The sequence below is a fragment of the Lissotriton vulgaris genome, chromosome 3_1 (genome assembly GCF_964263255.1).
Source record: "Lissotriton vulgaris chromosome 3_1, aLisVul1.2, whole genome shotgun sequence".
Lineage (NCBI taxonomy): Eukaryota > Metazoa > Chordata > Amphibia > Caudata > Salamandridae > Lissotriton > Lissotriton vulgaris.
The window spans coordinates 1,422,322,105-1,422,343,650 of NC_141689.1; positions in this window are offsets into that span (position 1 = coordinate 1,422,322,105).

Below are 21,546 nucleotides of genomic sequence, written 5' to 3' on the forward strand. Positions count from 1 at the left end.
ATTTGAAGTTGGGCGGCCAGATGATACACTTCAAAATCTGGTACCGCCAGCCCCCCCTCATCGCGGAAGAGGAATGATGGTGACCGAAGGCTATCTGGGACCTTTTTTCGAAGTGTCAGGAAGTGGGTTCAACCCAAGTGTTCTGTCTTGATTTTGGTCCCAGGACTATGGTTGGACATTGACGCAGAGCGGGATGGTTACTCAAGGGGGGGGGGGGGGGGTGACGGGGTCCTGACCTCTTCCTTTTTCTACTTTTAGTTAGTCAGTAGTTTAGTTTATGGGGCGACAGGCACACTGACAGTTGGGGTTGGGTGCAAGCCATGAGCAGGGATGCTGGGTGGTGGGCCAGTTGGGATTAGGCGAAAGCCATGAGTGAGGGTGCAGGGAGGGGGTTGTGAATGTTGTTTGAAAGATGTTATTTTCTTTTTCCTTTTTATTTCATATCAGGGGACAGAGCTATGATTGCATTGTATCCATACCATTGCAATGCCATGTGTTAAAAAGGGATCCGGGATTTCAGTGCTTAGCTGGAATGTGAACGGCCTTGGGGATAAACTTTAAAGGGGAATAGGGAACCAGTTGATTAGACAGCACTCCCCAGATGTTGTACTACTTCAGGAGACTCACCTTATTGGGAGCCGCTGTATGGCCCTGCACAGAGGGGGTTATAAGTTGGTCGCACATGCTGGGTTCACCAAGGGATCTAGGGGAGTCTGCTTCTTGGTTAGTAATTCCTTCCCCCTTCCCATTCAGGCCACATGGTCGGAGCAGCGAGGCCGCTATTTTGGGATATCGGGACAGTGGGAGGGTGTGAGAAGTTGGCCTGATATATGATGTCTCCAATTAACCTGTATTGTTCAGTGGTTAAGCCAAACACATCTATTAGAGCACTCTACAGGACAGTGTAATTTTTAGCATCCTCAGGTCTAACTGTGAGGAGCTTATCTCTCCCTTTCTCAGAAAAGGAGTACCATAAGATTGCTGCCCACTGTTCTTCAGGAACCTGCTGTACCATGCAGGCTCTCTCTAGAGCAGTCATCCATTTGTGGATGTCATCCCCTTCCTTGTAGGGGGGGCACAACCTTTGTCAGGTTTCTAGTGTCATAGGACCTATCTTTCTCTCTAGGAATTATGTTGCTGCCACCAGTGGAATCTAATCCACTCAATTTTTGCTCCCTTGCTAAAGCAAGTTTAGCTTGGGCCAAGGCTACCTCTTCCCTCTCTATCTGGAGTTGGACAGCCCTCATTCTGGCCCTATGCTCTCTTCTCTGGGGGGAAGTCATTCCCCTTTGAGATTCTCTTGAGGCACTAGAAATGTGAGAATCCCTTGAGGGAGATCTCAATCTTCTATTGCCTGGAACAATTCTGGTATGTACTCTGGGGAGGTGCTGGCCCTCTCCATTTCCATGTAGGGACAAGTTGGCTTGGTTAAGCACTCCAACTGGTACCTGGGTATCCCCTTGATCCTGATCTGACTCTTCTTCTTCTGATTCAGGGTCCACCTCCACATCTTCTACATCTGGGGGTGTGTTCTCAATCTCTGGGGGATTCTATGGCAGGACCGGAGGCTTCTGATTATGCTTTCTCATTTCTTTACTGCACAAACAGCAGCCAATGAAAATGAAACTACAAATGTAAAAAACAACATTTCCCATGAGGCTTTGAACCACGCCTCTCTTACAACAACCAATCACAATGGTAATAAGCATATAAAGTATAGAGACACTAATCTGGCCTCCTCTTTCTTTGATGCTCCGCAGCCCAGATAAGTGCTCTATACTTTATATGTTTATTCTAACTGACCCAGGGCCTATGCCTTTTTATATCGCCTTAGCGCGTTATACTGTGCTTATTCACTGTTATTGTATTCATATATGCTTGCTTAATCGCTCGCTCTTGCGACTGTTATTCACATTGTGCCGCGATCGCGCACTGCTTACTGCTTGTTAAGTGTCTTTTGCCCGTTCTGTCCTTAGCTTGGGACCGGAGCTTCGCTCCGCGTCCCGACTCCCTTGGTGGCGCGTGTTGCGCCCATAGGCCCCCCGCTCTCTCCCCTTCTTCGCTGCTTCCAGCGGCTGCTTCCTCGCGTTCCGCGATAGTGAGGGGTTTTGCCCCCCCCTCGGGGAGAGAGACGCACGCCGGAGCCCGGAGAGGCCCTACGTGCGTCTCTGAGGTCTCGCGCACGCCGGTTTGTGCGCACGCAGTTCTCGAAAGTGCCTGATTGACGCTCTGCCCCCGGCTGAAGTGGGGATCTACGCAGCTTTGGCCAGGAGCCGAGGGCGATTTCTGGAATCTATTTGCAGCGTTTTTCACAGCTTTGTGCAGCGGAGCTTCCATGCAATTAACCCTTGCCTCCCTGTGAGTCAGGAGGCATTCCACCAATTTTTGGAAACCCTTTCTGTTCTCCAGCAAAGGTGTTACTCCCTCCATTAGTCCTAGATTGGGACTTTATTCTGCATTCTTTCATGGTATTACCGGCTCCTGCGCCTGGCACTCCCATTTCGACGCCCTCGCCTGGGCTGGTACCTAAGCTTCCCTCTGGGGATTGGAGTTGGAATTGCTGATTCCTTGTAACTATGGCAGATACTGAGTACTGCGAGGAGGAGGGTGCTGCGTATGAATACCAGGGCCAGCAGGAATTCTATGAGGAAGAATCCATGGAAGATATTATTGATAAAAAGCTAGACGCTAAATTGGACAAAGCCCTTTCATCGGCCCTCCTTCCCTTGGCCAAGAAATTGGAATTGCTAGTCCCTGGTAAGCCTCTTTCCCTTCCCAACAAGGACTCCTCTCGTCCCCCCCCTAAGAAGGTGGCACTTGACCCGGCCTGGCCCCATGCCCAATCTTATGAAAAGATTTATAAATCCAAAGAATCCCTTTCTGCTGACAAGCCTCTGACCTCCCCCCCTCCCCCCTCCAAATGACACCACTACTGATACTGGCACCGATACTGATTCCTCGGATGCCGCTCCCCGCAAACGCACTAAGAAGCGTAAGCATACCTCTCCGGTCACCCCGTCTCCCTTTTCTTTTGACCCAACAGATATTGTCTACCCCAGGTCCTCAGATTGGGTCCCCCCCCTGCTGTGGCGGCATACCTGGAGGCCCACCTCCGTAAAGGGGCACTCGGCCTTAAGTCCGAGTGCCCCCGTCCCAATTTACCTCACAAGGTGGCAGTAACACCGGACATAGACCCCTCCATGACCACCTTTCTAAAGAAATATAAGAAAGACCCCAAGAAAGGGATTGATCGCGCGCTCAGAGCGTGCCAAGATAAGGTCCTTGACCTTTCGGGTCCTTTGGCCAAGATCCTGGAGTTGGCCCTTCAGGCCCAAGAGACTGGTGATGCCATTCACCCGGAAGTTTTGGCGGGTTGGGCTCAACGAGCCATTTGCATGCTGGGAAACGCAAACTGCGCTCTTGCCTCAGAAAGACGGAAGTCGGTCCTTCTACGGATCGATCCTCAATTGGTGGAGTTGGCTTCTTCTGAGCCGGGTCCTTTGGCGGAAGGACAGTTGTTTGGTGACAACTTTGTTAAGGACATTGCAAAATTTGTCAATACTTTTGCATCCCTGGATAAGTCTCAAGCCTCATTGAAGAGGGTGTTACATCAGGTCTCTGGTAGGGCCGGACGTGGCAGAGGACGCTCGACCGGCCGCTACTCAAATTCCAGTCCTCAAAGAGGCTACGCCCCTAGACGTGGCAGAGTGTACACGCAGGAACCGGACCAAGCCGGTTTTTACCCGTCAAGATCCCGCGGCTTCAGAGGCCGCTATAATCGAGGGGTCAACCGAGGCTACAAAAACTTCGATAATCAGTCCCCTGGTAAGTCTCTCGTTTCCTTTGGTCCCGCTAGGGGGAAGGTTGCGGCATTTTGTCATGAATTGGACAAATCTCACTGCAGATGCTTGGGTCCTTCGGACCGTCCAGGGTTACGAGATAGAGATGGTGGACTGCCCCTTGCAGCCTTTTCCCCCTCGTCCTCTCCTTTTTTCCCATCTCGAACAGAGTTTTATAGACTCAGAACTGGACGAGCTTTTGACAAAACAGGCCATTGCTGTAGGACCCTTCATTCCAGAGGGCATGTGCAGCAACGTCTTTCTTGTGCAAAAGAAAGGAGGCGGCCAGCGCCTTGTCTTAAATCTGAGGGACTTCAACCCCTTTGTTACTTATCGCCACTTCAAGATGGAGGGTATCCATCTTTTACGAGACCTTCTGTTGGAGAACGATTGGATGGTCCGATTAGACCTAAAAGATGCCTATCTGACAGTCCCCATCTGCCCATCTCATCAAAAGTTTTTGCAATTCCCTTGGAAAGGGCGTTGGTTTCGTTACAAAGTGCTTCCCTTCGGTCTGTCTTCAGCCCCTTGGGTATTCACCAAACTGCTCAAGCCGGTGATCTCTCGCCTTCGAGAGATGGGAGTGCGTCTTATTGTCTACCTAGACGACATGCTACTCCTGGCCCAGGACCGGTCCCTCCTTCTCACTCACCTGGAGTGGACGACGTCCTTGTTGCAGAATCTGGGATTCGTGATCAATACCAAGAAATCGGTGATGATACCGAATCAGCAGATGGAATTTCTGGGCGTCCTGATAGACTCTGTTTCAGCCCAACTTCTCCTTCCCCTCCAAAAGATCAGGTCCATCAAGAGGGAGATAGCATCCACCTTGGCCAAGGAGAAGATTTCCTTGCGGGTCCTGGTGCGGATTATAGGCCTTCTGTCCTCGTCGATTCAAGCCATCTTCCCCGGCCCCTTGCACTACAGCGCCCTGCAGAGATTGAAAATCTTTTATCTTCAGAGGAATTTTCATTACGATCATTTGATTCCTCTTTCCCCCGAGTCTCGAGAGGAACTTCAGTGGTGGCTGGACCACATGTCAGCCTGGAACGGCCGAGCTATCTTCGGCGCAGCCCCAGATGTGGTGGCCGAATCGGACGCCAGTCAATAGGGCAGGGGCGCTCGCTGTGGAGATTTTACCACAGGAGGACGGTGGTCAGCAGACAAACTCTCACTACACATCAACTGTCTAGAGTTGCTGGCAGGGTCCTTTGCTATCAGGTCTATCTCACCGCTGAAGAGCAATTGTTGTATTCTCCTCCGGATGGACAATGTCTCCGCGGTGAGATACATCAACCGGTTAGGAGGGACGAGATCCCGAATGTTAGTCCACATTGCGAAGGAATTTTGGCACTTCTGCTTGGATCCCAAGATCTCCGTGGTGGCGGAATACCTTCCAGGGAAATTCAATCAGGTGGCGGATTGGAATTCCAGATTTCTCCGGGACTCCAGCGATTGGAGACTCCATCCATCGTTGTTCTCTCAGATCATGACTATGCGAGGCCCATTGCCAGATAGACCTGTTTGCCCATCTTCCCCTATTTTACAGTTGGAGACCGGACCCAATGGCGATGGGGACAGACGCGTTCCTTCACCATTGGGGGCAACATAGGAATTATGCGTTTCCACCTTTTGCGCTGATTCCGAGAGTGGCGGCGTTGATACGCCGACAGGAGGCGACAGTAGTTTTGGTGACCCCTTTCTGGTCGACTCAGTCGTGGTTTCCCACACTGTTGGAGTTGTCAGTAGATCTCCCCTTCCGGCTCCCAGTCTTCCTGACGCTTCTGCAGGACCAAGTGGGAGCTTGCCACCCATTGGTCCTGCAGAACCAATTGACCTTGATGGTGTGGGCGCTCTCCGGAGACATGAACGCCTTGCAGGCCTTTCACGAGAGTCTTCCAGTTTTATGCAGCAAGCGTGGGCTCCTTCCACCCGGAAACGATACTCTGCATCTAGGAAGAAGTGGGTGGGTTGGTGCCTTTCAAAGCAGGTGGATCCCGTGGGATCAAATGTGACAGAGGTTCTTAATTTTCTATCTGAACGTGCCACCTCAGGCCTGCCTTACAGGTAGGTTAATAATTTCAGATCTGCTATTTCTGCTGGTCATGACCACATCAACGGTAACCAGTGTTGTTAAAATACCCCTCACACACCAACAGGCCCCTTGGTGTCATGCTTCATCATCGGGGTCTTCGCAAACCTCTACGGAATGCGGCGTGCTACGACTTCACGACTACGCAGGAGCACTTTATGAGTGAACTATGTGTTTGGTGTGTGAAGGTACCAATAATGTGAGTGGTGAGGTGAAAAGTGAGGAATTAAAAAATACCTGGCACGTGAGTGCTGAAAAAAATTTTTATTTAGTCTCCGGCTGGTATTATTAAAAAAAGTGCTAGAGTGGTTGTGGTTTACTAATTAGGGTAACCCAACCAAATTAGTGCGTCGACATGTTTCGGAGTACTGGAACTCCTTCTTCAGGACGGGAATATGCACTACTTATCCCCACCTTACTCACATGTGTGTAGATATTAAAAATTGTGCTCTACAAAAATAGATATGGTGAATAATGTACCTATCTATGTTGGATGTACGGTCCGTTGCGCCCAGTTGGCGGTTCAGGATACCTGTAAACAGAAAGGTTATGTAAAACAAGATGGCACATATTGTTGTGTCCATACTGTGCTAAAAAACACAGAAGGGTCATAAGGAACAAAAGTGAAGGTCCAGGAACCCTAAAAAAATTTTTTTACTACTAAGCAAGATAATACATATTTTTATGTTACTACTGTGTAAATACACAGAAGGGTAACAAGGAACAAAAGTGAAGGTCCAGGAACCCTAAAAAGAAAAAAACGAACTACATATAGATTGAGACACACACACACATTCAAAATATCAGATAGGTCTTAGAGGGTATGGTTTGTGACCCAAATGCGTAGCTTACTTATTAATAGAGGTCCAATGGCCTCATGAGCCACAGCGTGTTGGGGCGTGGTCCGTTCTACCCGATATGGCAACCTGTGAGGTATTTAAGGGAATGGATCAAAAGGTAGTAATACCTCGGTAAAAATAGATCACACACCTTCAGGTTTGTTCATACATCCATACATTAGGGTTCCTGGACCTTCACTTTTGTTCCTTGTTACCCTTCTGTGTATTTACACAGTAGTAACATAAAAATATGTATTATCTTGCTTAGTAGTAAAAAAATTTTTTTAGGGTTCCTGGACCTTCACTTTTGTTCCTTATGACCCTTCTGTGTTTTTTAGCACAGTATGGACACAACAATATGTGCCATCTTGTTTTACATAACCTTTCTGTTTACAGGTATCCTGAACCGCCAACTGGGCGCAACGGACCGTACATCCAACATAGATAGGTACATTATTCACCATATCTATTTTTGTAGAGCACAATTTTTAATATCTACACACATGTGAGTAAGGTGGGGATAAGTAGTGCATATTCCCGTCCTGAAGAAGGAGTTCCAGTACTCCGAAACATGTCGACGCACTAATTTGGTTGGGTTACCCTAATTAGTAAACCACAACCACTCTAGCACTTTTTTTAATAATACCAGCCGGAGACTAAATAAAAATTTTTTTCAGCACTCACGTGCCAGGTATTTTTTAATTCCTCACTTTTCACCTCACCACTCACATTATTGGTACCTTCACACACCAAACACATAGTTCACTCATAAAGTGCTCCTGCGTAGTCGTGAAGTCGTAGCACGCCGCATTCCGTAGAGGTTTGCGAAGACCCCGATGATGAAGCATGACACCAAGGGGCCTGTTGGTGTGTGAGGGGTATTTTAACAACACTGGTTGCTCCCCACCATTGTGGTAACAACCGCCGTCCACCTAGTGGATTCCTTTTGTTTATGATAGTTGCCAGGGGAGACAGAATCCACTTTTCCCTCTCCATCCCTCCTTTGTTAAAAATTATTTGTAGACAGCGCACAGCTGTGGGAGCCCCTCCCTTATCGAACAACACTGTTCTTTGACGACACACTTCACATTCATCATTAAATTGATCATCCTCAACAACCACCATGGAGGATGAACACGGGCTTACTTTCACTGAAGACGACATTGACAGGATTTTGGCGCAGGACAATCCATTCGAGGGTTTAAGCACCGATAACCCTGCCCCTACAGTAGGAGATTGGGACGAACTGACCAATGTGCGGAAGGTACAGATCAGAGCTGCCCTACATGGATTACTAATGAGGGAGTACCTAAGGAACAAACTAGCCCCTCAGGGCTTGCTAGTAAAAAATGAACCCTTTATCTTCCAGGATGATTTGGCCTTTAAAAAAGCTTGGTCCTTAATCTCCTGGCATTGTACCAGGGACTGGTTAGTCCTCATAGTACAGACGGCAAGTAAAAAATCCCAAGAATTAAAAATTGAAATACAGAGACTGGAAGTCCAACTAAAAGGTTACATCCAACCGGCGGATTTAAAGAAAGGTTTAGAAGAACTTAACAAACAAATGTCTGAATTTGAGGCCACTTTGAAACAAAGTAAATTTAATAAATTCAAGAAAGATAAAGACCGCTTTACAGCTGAATGGGCTTACCCTTACACTAGAGCGGATTATGTGGCGAGTGGGAATACAAGTGACGCTGACAGCGTCAACTCCGATGGGAGTTCCACCAGTAACAACTCTGGGGGATTCAGGAACAAGAGACAACAAAGGGGCGGCTATCGGCAACAGAGGAACCAATACCCGCGCCAAAGGGGTTGGCGAGGTTTCCAAGGACCACCCATGTTCAATCCTTTTCAGGCCCCCTTCCAGTTCCCACAGTACCAATATGGTCCACCACAAATGGGACCAATGTACCCACAGTGGGGGGATGATCAGTCCACCGTACCACAACAAAACCAACAACCTTTTTTATCGTGGGGCCCAGGATCCAACAGGGGAAGGAACAAGAGAGGGAACAACGTCACTTGGCAACCGGTGACAGAAACAGACCCCAGAATGCACACCAGGAGCATGACGGCGGGTCAAGCCTCAACCAGCAGGAGAGGGACCTAGTTATTAATATATCCCCATGGCCATTAACTGAGATACAGCAGAAAGTCCTGAACAAAGGTCTAGGTTATGTACCAACGAACAAACCAGACATTTTTCTTCTACACAGAGAGGTCCAGGATTTTATCAGGACCATCAAGCTGAAGGCCTTTTTCTATAACCAAGAACCCAATGTCGAGACATCAGACACGGGTTTGAAACCAAAGTCTTCCTTCACACCACAGGATAACCAACTTCCAGTGGAAGTCTTAGCTTTTGAAAAAGCAGTCATGACTGAGTTAGGCAAATTGGATACAGACTCCAGGGTCTTTCAAAACATGAGCAGACTGGAGAACGAGGCCGTGAGGGAATTGTCAAGAAACAAATTGATTATCATAAAACCCGCAGACAAGGGCGGGGCCGTTGTGATCCAAACAACGACGGCATATGATCAAGAATGCAGGAGACTCCTCGCAGACAGGAGGAACTATCAGGTTCTGGATGAGGACCCCACAGAGTCCATACGAGTCCAAGTGGGAGCAATGACTGAAGAAGCTCTCAGTCATGACTGGCTCACGAAGAAAGAAGCCTTGTTTCTGACACAGAAAAATCCACGGGTACCATATTTCTATACGATACCCAAGGTTCACAAAAACCTCGCGAACCCTCCAGGTCGCCCCATTGTGTCGGGCATCGCCTCTATTTTGGAACCTCTTTCCAAGTTCGCGGATGCCTTCCTAAGACCTTTGGTACAGGCCACCGATACGTATCTTAAGGATACAAAAGCGGTCCTTCAGTTACTGAAAGACCACCCTTTCAACCCAACCTCACAAATCTTACTGAGCCTCGATGTGGAGAGCTTGTACACCAGTCTCCCACACGATGAAACCTTGAACATTATTGAGGAAGTCTTGTATAGTAAGCAGTGGCGTTACCACACTCCACGAGGTGTGGTAATGGAATGCATCTCAATGGCCCTCACCAAAAACTTTTTCGAGTATGAAGGTACCCTCTACTTACAACGCCATGGGACTAGCATGGGGAGCACCTTTGCTCCAAGCCTGGCAGGTCTCTATGTCCACCACCTGGAGACTACCAAGATCCTTCACCAGAACAATCCGTTCAGGAGCAAAATCCTGTCATGGAAACGTTATATAGACGACGTCTTGGTCATCTGGGAAGGCAACAACCAATCTGTCATGGATTTCATGCAATGGATCAACAGCCAGAACGAATTCCTAAAATTCACTCACCAAATGTCCAATGAGTCCATGGTCTTTTTAGACCTTAACATTTATCACGAGGCTGGTTATTTAAAGACAGAGACACATTTTAAACCGACCGCAAGGAACTGCCTCCTCAGGTTCGACAGTTTCCATCCACGTCACCTGAGGGAGAACCTACCATATGGACAGTTCCTCCGCCTACGTCGGAACTGCAGCGATGTGGGCAAGTACAAAATCCAAGCACTGGATCTGAGCAAAAAATTACAACAGAGAAAATACCCTGACAAGATCATTAACCAGGCAATGAAAAGAGCACGGAACAATAACCGGGAAGCTCTTTTAGATGACAACCCACGGAAAGAGGAATCTGTCAGACCAGTCTGTGTCACAACCTTCAGCCCCGTGTCAAACCAAGTGACCAAGCTGGTAAACAAACACTGGCGCATCCTTACAAGTGTGAGTCTAGATCTGGAAAAACCAATCTTTGCACATAGGAGAGGGAGAAACTTGACCTTATGACCCTTCTGTGTTTTTTAGCACAGTATGGACACAACAATATGTGCCATCTTGTTTTACATAACCTTTCTGTTTACAGGTATCCTGAACCGCCAACTGGGCGCAACGGACCGTACATCCAACATAGATAGGTACATTATTCACCATATCTATTTTTGTAGAGCACAATTTTTAATATCTACACACATGTGAGTAAGGTGGGGATAAGTAGTGCATATTCCCGTCCTGAAGAAGGAGTTCCAGTACTCCGAAACATGTCGACGCACTAATTTGGTTGGGTTACCCTAATTAGTAAACCACAACCACTCTAGCACTTTTTTTAATAATACCAGCCGGAGACTAAATAAAAATTTTTTTCAGCACTCACGTGCCAGGTATTTTTTAATTCCTCACTTTTCACCTCACCACTCACATTATTGGTACCTTCACACACCAAACACATAGTTCACTCATAAAGTGCTCCTGCGTAGTCGTGAAGTCGTAGCACGCCGCATTCCGTAGAGGTTTGCGAAGACCCCGATGATGAAGCATGACACCAAGGGGCCTGTTGGTGTGTGAGGGGTATTTTAACAACACTGGTTGCTCCCCACCATTGTGGTAACAACCGCCGTCCACCTAGTGGATTCCTTTTGTTTATGATAGTTGCCAGGGGAGACAGAATCCACTTTTCCCTCTCCATCCCTCCTTTGTTAAAAATTATTCACATCAACGGTAAGCCTGTGGGGATGCATCCCTTGGTGTGTAAGTTGCTTAAAGGTGTGCGTGTGGCCAACCCTCCTCGGCCCAGGTATTCCACAATGTGGGATGTTACTAAGGTGCTTAATTTGTTGGAATCCTGGCCCAATAATGGTGATTTGTCTTTAAAGCAGCTCTCTGCCAAGCTTACCATGCTGTTGTGCCTCATTTCATGTCGTAGGGTTTCAGATGTTAGAGCTTTAGATTTGGCTGGTAGGATGTTTTCTCCTCAGGGTGTCTCCTTTGTCATTACAAGGCGTACTAAGACCATGTCACGCTCAGTTGAGTAGCCAGCCTTTCCACACAACAGCAAGCTATGTGTTTTGCAATGTCTTAAATGTTATGAGGAGCGTACTATTGCTCACAGGATTGATCCTTTGGGGCAGTTGCTGATCTCTGTTCAAAAGCCATTCAAGCCAGTCGCTGCTGCTACCTTAGCCAGATGGGTTAGATGGATCATGTCAGAAGCCGGCATTGATATTTCAGCTTATGGTGCTCATTCTGCTAGATGTGCGATGGCTTCTAAAGCCTATTTACTGGGTTCCCGCTTGGAGGATATCCTGAAAGCGGCTGATTGGTCTTCAGATTCGATGTTTAAAGTGTTTTATTATAAACCTATTCCTCATGTTTCTGATGCTGTGATTGAAGAGCTTTAAGTGTTGAGCTTTGAACCAGCATAATCAGAAGCCTCCGGTCCTGCCATAGAATACAAAATTTTCTAGCTATCGCGACAAGAATTTTAGATTCTATTAAGGACACGGAGGCGAGGATTATCCCACCCGTTGGGACAGTTATGCAACTGTTTTGTTGTTATTACATGATGTTGTCTAACAATTTTATACCCACCCTCTGAGTAATGTTGGTTGTGGGCGTTTTTCTCAAACTTCTTTTTCTGTTTCAGGAAACGACTCCAATAAGAGTTGATTGCCGCCTGTGGATTCGGCTGCTCTACCTTCCTGCTGGAGGATGAGTTCTTACTGTTCTGGATTTCTCCGTTGAGAATTGCTGATGGAACTGTTTCTCTCCGTTGAGAGTTAAGACTTTTGTTCAATGTAACGAGACTGTTCGAGACTGTTCGCGCAAAGAAAGAGGAGGCCAGATCAGTGTCTCTATACCTTATATGCTTATTACCATTGTGATTGGTTGTTGTAAGAGAGGCGTGGTTCAAAGCCTCATGGGAAATGTTGTTTTTTACATTTGTAGTTTCATTTTCATTGGCTGCTGTTTGTGCAGTAAAGAAATGAGAAAGCATAATCCTCGCCTCCGTGTCCTTAATAGAATCTAAAATTCTTGTCGCGGTAGCTAGAAAATTTTGTATTCACTCCATCTCCTGACCCTAAGGGAGCTACACTAGCTTTCTCAAGATCATCCTTCTCCAGGATGGCTATCAGGGTGGGAATGGTAGGATTGCGACCCTTTTTCAGCCCCCTTGCAGTGCATAAGGCACTCAAGTCCTTATGGCTGAATTTGTCATAGCTGGAAGTTGCCTTGGTAAGGTCAACCAACACAGGTTGAGAGCCTGAAGCTTCACCTGTGCCAGACATGACTGCTAGTGAGGTGTAAGTGGTGCACTTACCTACACTAAGTGTTTTCCTACTGTACCTTGCTAGTGAGTTGTAGGCAGGGTGTGCTAAGCCCTTTGATCTACAACTACTAAGTTCAGTAGAACTTAAATATGTAAGCTTTGTTTATATGTACCTAAGGTACTTGATGTGATCTTTCAATTTGATAAAAAGATTGCAATGGTAAAACAACAGCAAGCTCAAATCCCACCGCTGCGCACCAATGTGAGAAGTTGGCCTGATATATGATGTCTCCAATTCTGGGGGCACCTTGTATCAGTCCAAATAATCCCTTATGGTGATGTTTGTAAGTCAACCTTATAGACAAGCTATCCTAAGGGTAGCATGGACTAAGCAGCCTTAAAGGCTTAACTCAAGAGGGCATGTGAAGCCAGCTGTTTTACCAATCACAATCCTGTAATATCAAATGAAAGGACACCACACAAGTTATATATTATAAAAATATATGTATTTGTTACTAGAATAATCCTCTATACTCTTTATGAGTCTAGAAGCACAAGCGTTTAAACAAAAGCACAGTAAAACATATGAAAGTTGTACAATTATGGATGAGGCCCAGGGGCCACTCAAACCATATACTAAAATAGTGGTATAAGTATCACTAATCGAACAGTGGTCAGGCCTAGGACCTGGGGAATCGCTGGGACCAATCGGGACTAGCAATGCTGAAGTCGGGAAAAGCCCGCAGGATTCGGGTGCAGCGCTGAAAGCACACACATGCACCAATGCAAAGTCAATGGTGCGTAAAAGTTACCGAGTTACTGTTTTAAGAGTCTTCCGACTGACCTAGAAGGACAAAACTTTATACTTAGACACTAGAGGTGTATACCATTACAGGAGCACCGGCGTTCAAGAGTTACCTCACCCACAGATAGCGGGTGAACAGGTGCAAAGTCGTGTCGGCTTTCGTCGTGTAGATCTATGGAGCCTGTAGATGATGATGCTGCAGGCGGCCAGAAGAGAAGTGTCCGGTGCGATCCAAGGGTGGATCAAAGCTGAAGGGTACCTGAAAGCAGAAGGGACAGAGTCTGGGTCACTCAGCAGTGACCAGGGTGGAACCAGGAAGGAACCAGGCAATGTCGGGCGCAATCAGGTGGTTGTCGAGAAGCTTGTCTCCGCTGCCACGTAGACTCTGGGGCACCGAGGATGTCCAGGAGTGGACCACGAGCTATCCCACAAAGGCTCTCGCTGTCGGCGGTGTTGGCTTCCGGATTGGAGCAAACAAACCTTGGCAAGTGCAACCCATGCAGGATTCAAAGATCGCTTCTTACTCGGACCAGGAAGGTCAGAGCGGGTGCTCCTTTTCAGGGGAGCGAGAGCCAGTCCAGAGCAACTGGACTGGCAGAGCAAATTCAAAGGTTCGTCGGTACTTGGGCCGCTAGCCAACGGGCAAGCGACCGGACCAACACGTTGAGCAGCAAAATGAAGAAGGGCCCCACGCAGCACTCGGAGAGTGTGGAGGGGGTAGCTTTGGTGCAAAAGCTGCTCAGGGCTGGGGCTTCTTAAACCCTAATGCACAGCATCGAGGGAGCCTCGGGAGCTGCACGGTCAGCACTTCGTGGTTTTTCCAAGATGGCCGGCCCCACGCTTCAAGTCGTCTCCACGGGTCTCAGATTCACTGGGACTGTGGATCAGGCTGTTGGAAGGCAGGAACGCTGGGTCTTGTTGATCTCTGTTGCTCGAGTTTTGGCAGGAACTGCAACAAAGCAAACGGTGAGGCGCTGGATGGTGCCTGTTTGCACAGGGTGGTCACTCATTGACCACAAGGGAGATTCTTCAGTCTTCTACGTCGAGTAGGATGTCGAAGGGTCCAGAGTTTCATTTAATAAGTTTCAGTCAGGATAATCTGATGTGCGCTGGCACTGCTCCCACATTTATTCCAAACTAGTGGGCTGGATTACCTGCTAGGTCCCTCCTATGGGTGGGACCCAGGAAGGGGGTGGTTACACCCCTTTCCCTTAGTCCAGGGTTGTGCTGGAACGGGGGCTGGAGTGCCCCAGAACCGGTTTGACCGGATTATGCAAGAGAAAGCCTTGTGCTCCCCAGGCAGTGTCTAGTTTCTTTCAGCCCTCCCTGCCCCAATACACTATCTACTGTCTGGGGAGGTGTAGCACCTCCCTGCGACAGGAAACCCTTTGTCCAGGCCTCCTCTGCCAAGTTTTGGTCAGCAGCAGGAGGTCAGGCTCGAGTCAGTGGCAGCAGCATCCATTTTGTGATGCTGAGGCTCTGGTTAGAATTAACCGCGTTTCAGTAAAGTAACATGTCTTCTCCCTCTAGAAGGGTGGAATGCTACCCCCGTCGCCAAGACTGCCGAGGGGGTAGTATTCCAAATCGCATGACACCTTACACAACATGTTTTGATAAAGCCAACCCAAAGTTAGCACATAACCGCGATGGATTATAATGCACTTAAGAGTATATGGTATGGCAATATCCCGTAACAGCTAAGGGAGTTGGTCCCGACAGCTGCAGACAGGCTCAGCTCATGCTAGAGCACCATCTCACATAAAACCAAGCACTCTGCCTCCAGGATTGATAAGGCCTGCCATAGGAGTGACTTATAGGTATATATGTGTCCAGATATAGGTTTAGATATAGGTATACTAGATCTAAGCAAGGGGTGATTACACCATCTTGCCCCAGCTGAGTGATCAGCCAGTTGTGTCAATTTAAGGACCAGCCAGGGGTGGCAAAAGATATGCTGCAGCCCCTGGTAGGCCTTGGATGCACCTATGCCCTGGGCACCTATAGTGCACTGTACAGGGGCTGATAAGGTGTCCAGTACCAGATTGGTTATGCACCTAGGGTGCATGGAATCCATTTTACAAAGAGAGCAGATAGCCTGGGGCCCTGATTAGCAGGGAACCAGGCCAACTAAGTCGAAAACCAGCTAAACACAAGGCAAAAAATATGGGGTAACCATAGTCAGGTATCCACCTTCCTACAGAGGGGCAGTAGACACCTTAATGTCCATCTATGTCCCGCCTGGTCTTCAATTGGACACCTTCCGAGACCTGGGCATGATCTTCCTCACTTTGCCGCTAGGTCTCCCTGTGATGGGGGGGGGACTTCACTTCAATGCAGTGTTGGATGGGGAGCTAGACAGACACCCGGCTCAAACACTGAGGCCGGCGCAAAGATGGCTCACCGACTTCCTGGAAATGACGGGGCTCGTTGAGGGGTGGAGGATAAGTAATCCGAGTAGAATGCACTACACCCACGTGTCTGCTGCGCATCACAGCCTGTCTAAGATAGACTATTTTCTGTTACCAGCAGCCCAGACTGCCACGGTGCGTGAGGTGCGGCACCTGGAAAGGGGAAATCCCCGACCACTCCCCGATTTGACTCCAGGCGGAGACTGGCCTAGCTGATGTAGGGAGAGTAGCCCCAATTAATGCGTGGCATCTGAAAGACCCAGCCACCAAGAAAGAAGTCGCTAAAATCACAGAAAGATATTTCCAAGAGAATAGTGCCACAGTGGACTCGGCAAAGACCCTGTGGGAAGCATTCAAAACTGTGGTTCTTGGGGAGGTAGTGTCCCTGATCGCCGGGAAAAAGAAGAAATGGCAGGCAGAAATAGACAGAGTAGAGACGGAGGTGATGAGGTTGGACGCGGAGGTGTCGCGAACAGCAGCCACAGAGAATATGCATCAATTAAAGTGGTGCCAGGACGAATATAGGGGGCTCGCTGTAGATAAGGCCAGAGTACAAAATGACGAGACGCAAAGCAGGATCTATCAGCATGGTGACAAAGCCGGCAAATTAATAGCATGGCTTGAAAGGGTGGCACAAGCCGTGATGCCATCTCCCCCGATGGCGTCGCAGCTTGTGCCACAATTACAGGGAGGAAACTCCAGTATGATAAGGGACCCACAGGCAGTTGTGGACGAATTCTCTGTATATTATAGGGGGGGTATACTCCACTGCTGGGATATATTCGGAGGCAGACAACACAGAGATGATCAAGGACATCCAGATGCCAGCACTGTCAGATGACAACTGTGAATATTTAGATTCCCCATTCACAAACGATGAGGTGGCACAGGCCATTAGAGGAGTTCACTCCGGAAAGGCTATGGGCCCGAACGAAATCCCTATAGAACTTTATAAACTGAATGCCAACAAATTGGCCCCCTTTGTTCGGGTCCATATTCGTAGAGAGTAAGGAGAGGGGTTGGCTCCCATATGACCAGCGAGTGGCTAACATCATGGTCATCCACAAAGTGGGTAAGCCCAGGATGCTCTGCTATTCCTAGAGGCCTATTTCGTTGCTAAACGCTGAACCTAAAGTTCTAGCTAAGTTGCTGGCGAATTCGACTTATTAAAGTCATTACTACCCTGGTACACCCGGACTAGTCCGGCTTCATGCCACATCGGAACACCGCTCTTAACCTACGCAGGTTACATGGAGTGTTGAGCAGATCCCCGATGATTCAGGAACCAGCGGTACTGGTGTCGCTCAATGCCACTATGGCATTTGATAGGGTCGAGTGGCCTTACTTTTTCGCAGTCTTGGGAAAGATGGGCTTTGGAGCAGAGTTCATCGATTGGGTGCGTCTTTTGTACACCGACCACCTCGCAGGGTAGTGGTAAATAATCATAAGTCTGCTGACTTTCCCCTTGGCAGAGGCACGAGGCTGGGATGCCCCTTGTCCCCGCTCCTGTTTGCCTTAGGGTTAGAGTCGCTGGCGGCTTGGGTTCGATGGGACCGGTCTATCCGAGGACTGAGGTGGACCCTGGATTGGGAGGATACATTTTCATTATATGCCGATGATATCCTGCTCTATCTCACCAATCCAAGGGGCTCCCTGATATGTTTTCTAGATGTGCATGCCATATTTGGGAGGTATTCCGGGTTTGCAATCAAATGGTCGAAGTCTGTGCTTTTTGTTCTCAGAGGCGACCCGCCGGTGATCCCGGACACCTGCTCAATACAAATTGGACCGATAGGGTTTCTGTCAGAACCGGCACTATGGGGTCCGCCTCCAGATATCCCCAAACTCAGAATAAATGAATAACAGAGTCTTAGGTTTATCAGGCAAGGGAAAAAAGGGTAGGGACAACAGGGATGAGAACCTGAAATAAGAAAGGAACAAGATCAGAAACAGAGAACATATACAGTCTACTCTCATTAGATCTCGCTAATGGACGTTGCATACCTTGTATATCAACTGGATCAGCATACTCTATTTGGACCTTCCATCATAACAGAGCACTCCAATAGATATCATCTAATAAACAAAAGAACAGAGTGTAACGTAAGACACATTCATAATGTCTTCTACTCTATATAACTCAGATAATATTCATACTAGCTCACCGGTTCTAGGGGGAGGGAAGGATGTATGCAGAATCAACGAAATACATATCAGTTCGTACAGCAATGTCAATCCAGAATACTACTGATGCTTATCTTCAAAGCGATTCAGAAAAGGGGGTGGTGATGAACAGAGTGTCTGAATTAAGCAGACCACTCTTACCCAGTCCAAAGATCAGGGCTTGATCCATCACCGTTTTTTAGCTCACTGCTCCATCCCAGCTCAGAACCTGGCTACATGCAAATTAGTCTGTCCCTGGCCCAGTGCATCATGGGAACAGGGCAGACCAGACTACCAAGCCAATTCTTATACTGGGAAGGAAACAAGCTTCCGGGGACCGGTTTCTGGCATTTCAGCCGTCTTCGGCCCGGCTTGCTTGAATCCTGATGGTGCAATGAGCAAGGGACTCACATCTGAGTATACCCTTCCACGCTTATGGTGGACAAAATGATTCATAAAAGGGGGTGGTGATGAACAGAGTGTCTGAATTAAGCAGACCACTCTTACCCAGTCCAAAGAACAGGGCTTGATCCATCACCGTTTTTTAGCTCACTGCACCATCCCAGCTCAGAACCTGGCTACATGCAAATTAGTCTGTCCCTGGCCCAGTGCATCATAGGAACAGGGCAGATCAGACTACCAAGACAATTCTTATACTGGGAAGGAAACAAGCTTCCGGGGACCGGTTTCTGGCATTTCAGCTGTCTTCGGCCCGGCTTGCTTGAATCCTGATGGTGCAATGAGCAAGGGACTCACATCTGAGTATACCCTTCCACGCTTATGGTGGACAAAATGATTCAGAAAAGGGGGTGGTGATGAACAGAGTGTCTGAATTAAGCCGACCACTCATACCCAGTCAACAGATCAGGGCTTGATCCATCACCGTTTTTTAGCTCACTGCACCAGCTGGGAAGCTTGTCTCCTTTCCAGTGAAAAATTGGCTTGGTAGTTTGGTCTGCCCTTTTCCCATGAGGCACGGGGTCAGACTAATTTGCATATAGCCAGGTTCTGAACTGGGGTGATGCAGTGAGCTAAATAACGGTGATGGATTCAGCCCAGATCTCTTGACTGGGTAAGAGTGGTCTGCTTAATTCAGACACTCTGTTCATCACCACCCCCTTTTCTGAATCGTTTTTGGCCACTATAGGTGTGGCAGGATATACTCAGACATGAGTCCCTTGCTCACTGCACCACCAGGATTCAAGCAAGCCGGGCCGACGACGGCTGAAATGCCAGAAACCGGTCCCCGGAAGCTTGTCTCCTTTACAGTGAAGAATTGGCGTGGTAGTTTGGTCTGCCCTGTTCCCATGAGGCACTGGGTCAGACTAATTTGCATATAGCCAGGTTCTGAACTGGGGTGATGCAGTGAGCTAAATAACGGTGATGGATTCAGCCCTGATCTCTTGACTGGGTAAGAGTGGTCTGCTTAATTCAGACACTCTGTTCATCACCACCCCCTTTTCTGAATCGTTTTTGGCCACTATAGGTGTGGCATGGTATACTCAGACATGAGTCCCTTGCTCACTGCACCACCAGGATTCAAGCAAGCTGGGCCGACGACGGCTGAAATGCCAGAAACCGGTCCCCGGAAGCTTGTCTCCTTTCCGGTGAAGAATTGGCTTGGTAGTTTGGTCTGCCCTGTTCCCATGAGGCACTGGGTCAGACTAATTTGCATATAGCCAGGTTCTGACTGGGGTGATGCAGTGAGCTAAATAACAGTGATGGATTCAGCCCTATTCTCTTGACTGGGTAAGAGTGGTCTGCTTAATTCAGACACTCTGTTCATCACCACCCCCTTTTCTGAATCGCTTATCTTCAAAGCAGCAGAAGCAAGGGAGAAAACAGGATGGGCTTCCACGGTGTAGCATACCCTCGCCTCAGATCCTATAGCAAATTTGGAAAAAGGTAGTTAAAAGTAAAGTCGGGTAAAACCCTGCGGTTACGTCACCGCTGACCTCTCCTCCTGATTCCCAAAAAACAAAGAAAAGGCTTCCACGGTATTGGTACAACCGCCGCCAATTACTCCGAGGAAGTATACATCCTATAACTCAGGGACCAGTTCCTAATACCAGAAGCGCATGTGCGCACAAGGAAGTCTTTTAGATAATAGAGACCAAAAATATAGGAGCAAGAACTGAGAGCGAACATGGTTAACTTCACCGCCGTTGACTCAGTCAAAACGTGCAACCAAACATGATGGTGAGAAACAAAAGCGCATCCGCGCTATAAGTACATCGCTTCGAAATAAGCGATAGTTCAAGAACAAAGGCGTTCACGGTGAACCTCTCACCCGCCTCTTCGCTGTTAGGAAACTCACCAAAGCCTTGGGGTCCGGAGCTTTCACCACCGGTTTCTTCACATGGCAACCTCCGGAAAAGAACTAGATCGGAACTTCAGAATTACGCACATTTGCGCGAGCGTCGTGCGTCGTTATAACACTTGCCTGTCCCCCCACGGACTTCTGGGAGTTGTAGTCTTGGTAGGCGCGAATCCTCAATGCAGACTCAGGAGCTTTTCATGACAGTTTTGTTACCTCGGTATCTATGTCACACTCGATGGCGGGCACTACCACTCTTCCTTCTGGGCAGAGCAGTACTCTTCAAGATGATGGCTCTTCCCCGATTCCTATACGCGCTCCAGAAAGCTATGGACCCTGTACCAATGTCCTATTTCAAGGAAATAGAGGCCCTCCAGAGGCAGCTTCTTTGGGATTGTAGGCCCGTATAGCCTTCTCCAAGCTCACTCTCCCCTGATATGACGGGGGGATAGGGTTGCCGGATCTGCATAAATACTACTGGGCCTCCCAGCTGGCGGCGGTGAACCACGTCATAGATGGGGCCCCAGTGGATGTCAAGCTTGTAAAGGTGGTTGCCTCGGAAACATCATGGAATTGAAGCACTGTCCGCAACTCCCCCTCACCGGTTCACTCTGCCCCTCAGTATATATATATATAAAGGTAGCAATAAGTGATGCCCGTGTGGGGAAAGCAGGGAAACAAAACAAGGGAAGGAGGGGAAAAACACAGAGTCTTCTTATACAGTAGGTAGGGTCTTCTATTTGAGGGACAAGGAATCTTCTGGTGTTATTTTCCTAAAAGACAAAGCATGTATGTAAATAATTACCTCTCTATGAATGTAAGTGTTTATACTAAAGATGATGTACGTGACTATCTGTACACATACTGCAGGTGTGCCTAGATCACCAATGTCTTATTCCTTCCTCCATGCAGAAATATATATAGGGAATCGATGCTGGACGTATCTTAGGAAAGGAGATCACTATTCTCCTGTTGTCTTCACAAGAGACTGG